General features: G+C 36.3%; 1 pseudogene; it reads left to right on the top strand.

The window, feature by feature from the left end:
* The first annotated feature begins 423 nt into the window (after positions 1 to 423).
* On the top strand, positions 424 to 1,534 carry LOC102477365 (plasminogen activator inhibitor 1 RNA-binding protein pseudogene; annotated as a pseudogene).
* Positions 1,535 to 3,074: the final 1,540 nt, after the last annotated feature.

The following is a 3,074-nucleotide window of genomic DNA, read 5'->3' as shown; positions in this document are numbered from 1 at the left end:
ATTTTTCTGTGTATAAGTTGATGTTTTGAAATATGGGTATTTACATTGTTGGAATGGCTCAGTCAAGCGAATTAAGAAATGCATTACTTCACAAACATTCTTTTTTGGTGTGCTTGTGATGAGAACATTTAAAATCTACTCTCTTAAGTCATTTTCAAAAAGTAATACATTGGCTTTTAACTCAAGGCTGACATTATTGAAGAAATGTCTAAAAACAACAGTTTTTTATTTTATTTTATTTTCCATTTTATCAGAGCTGTTAAAAAAGCCAGTTTCATTTTAATCAGTTATGGAGTCTTGACAGCCTCATTGGCTCTTCTTTCATATTCTCCATCTAAAAAGTAAGTTCCGGATCTTGTGGGAAGACTAAAGCGGGCATTCTTGGCTCGGCCCAGCCCACTATAAGCCAGCCAAACCACTGTCATGCCTGGATATTTACAAGAAAGTTTCAGCTGCCTGGTTACCAACCAATTGGACTGGTTATTTAATGGCAAATTGGACTCTTTGAGATACTGAAGGCATGAGAATAAAAAAAAAAAGAAACCAGCAGAGGTGGCACTGGGTGCTCTGAGGCCAAGAATGCAGCTCAGGCCTCAGCCCAGACCAACCTTAACATGGCAGGTAAACAACTTGGCAGAGTCCCAGAAAAACTACAAGGATCTGCTGCCCCCAACATCAGCATGACTGACAAGAAAGAGGAGATGCAGTCACCTGTGTCACTTAAGAAAGGTGTTAAGATGTGATGGCAGGCGACCTGATCCAACAATTCCAGGGCGAAGGGAAAATAACTGATAGAAGATCAGAAAAGTGATCACCTCGTGAATGAAAATTTGAAAAGTCATTTTTAAAAAGGTGAATTTTCAGTTTATAGACAGATTATAGACCAACTGGTCTGAGACCATGGTGGTCTTGGAAGAGGTGGCAGAGGCTGAAGACATGGAATGGGCAGAGGAGATGGATCTAAGTCCTGTGGCAAATTAAATTTGATAGGCATAGTGGAAGTGATAAGTCTGGCCAGAAACATGGGGACCAACAGGAGGTAGCAGATCTCACATCTGGGGAACTGTCAAAGATGAATTAACTGACTTAGATAAATCAACTGTGACTGAAGAAACACCTGAAAGTGAAGAACATCCATTGGCAGACACTGAAAATAGAGAAAACAAGGTTGATGAAGCAAAGAAAGAGGGTCCAAAGAGATGACTTTGGATGAGTGGAAAGCTATTCAAAATAAAGACCTGGCAAAAGTAGAATTTAATATTTGAAAAACAAAGGTGCTGATGGACAGTGGAAGAAACGATTTGTTCTTCATAAATCAAAGAGGCAAGAGGCTCATACTGAACATTTGGTTATGAACCATCATTTCCAGAAACCAGCAAATGATGTAACATCTCAGCTGGAGATCAGTTTTGGAGACCTTGGCCATCCAGGACGTGGTGGCAGGGGAGGGCAAGCTAAGTGTGAATGTGGTGGAAATCCAAACCATGGCAGCCTGACCAAAAAGTCAAGCACTTCTGCTCCTGACGTGTATTGACCCGTAGGCATTCCCATCTCTGACTTAATTGGATGCCATAAGACAACCCTGGTTCCTTTGTGGACTCTCCTGTTCAAAGCGTTTGCATGTATAGAAATCACAAACAACTAAGACATTTTTTAAAAAAGAGAACGAACTGTCATTCATACCTTTAACACCAAAAAACTGAATTTTATGTTTCAAAAATGAACTTTTCTCACTACACGAAAGTAACAAATATGGTCAGTTTTGTATTTAGAAATATATTGTAGCAGGGACGTTTTCATAATTTTCAGAGATTATGCATTCTTCATTAATACTTTTGTATCATTGCTTGCAAATATGCATTTCTAAATTTAAAATATAGGTGTGTAGGTCCACCAGATGGCATAGTGGTTATGTCACTGGACTCTCACATGGCTAACCACTGTTTGAGTCCTAAACCCAGGGGCTTCAAAAATCACACCAGGTACATGTGCGTGCTTGCCCAAGATCCTGAGAGGAGAATGGAGAAGGAATCACCACATGACCATTCCCCATTTAAACTGATTTCTCACTTTCCTTCTCACTGTCTCTGTCTCTTTCTGGCGAGAGCATGCACCAAGAAGAAAAAAACTCTTAAAAAAATAAATAAATAAAATATAGATGTGAACAGTGTATACCAGTTAAACGTTTTCACTTCATTTGTGTATTTTAATTAAGAACTTAGATGTTCCCCAATTACAAACTGGTTTTAAATATTAGACATTGCTATTGGTTTTAATACATGTTTTGTATTTTCCCACGTGGTCAATAGGGATTTGTAAACTTTGATTTGTTGACTTTTATGCCGTGTGGAATACAAACAACTTTATATATTTTTATCTTAGTTTTAATATTTTCATTTTGGGGCAAAAATCTATTTTTTACTTCTCATGATAGCTACTAAATCAATATGTGCTAACTCTTTATATTCAATACTTGAACAAATTCAAAGCATATTGGTTTATTTTTTTAACTTATTTTACATACTTTCACTGAACATCACCACAGCATACAAAATGCAATTTTCCAGCCAGAATACACTGTAAAGTGGCTTAATCATACATGTTATCATCCACAAATAATTTTTGATTTCTTGTTTCTTGTATGTATATATATATTTTTTTCCCCTATTTCTCACCTTCTGCCATTTCCCATCCTCTTCCCACCCTTTCTCTGGTATCTGCAGTTGCTTTTCATTCCTTTATTCTTTTCCACATTGTATTGATTTACAAAATATCTTAATTAATCTAAATATTTTCAATAGTAAGTTCAGCTGATATATACATGTCTCTGAACAAAAAGTTGACTTTAGGCATGAAACTCTGTGGGTAAAATGAATATACTATAAAATAGCACATAGCTGAGCTATATAGCTTACTGTGGTTACTAAGTAGGTATTTCTTAAATACATTTTTTAATTTCAAGAAAGGCAGCTTTGGCTTTAATAAATCAAAATGAGAAAGTATTGCCTTTTTTTAAAAATGTATTTTAGAATATCTTTCCTTAGACCACTGTTTTTCTTACCAAAGTGACATGA

Source organism: Tupaia chinensis, unplaced genomic scaffold, assembly GCF_000334495.1.
Source record: "Tupaia chinensis unplaced genomic scaffold, TupChi_1.0 Scaffold000609_1, whole genome shotgun sequence".
NCBI lineage: Eukaryota > Metazoa > Chordata > Mammalia > Scandentia > Tupaiidae > Tupaia > Tupaia belangeri.
Note: the sequence above shows the minus strand (reverse complement) of the source record. Positions and strands in the feature narration are given on the sequence as shown.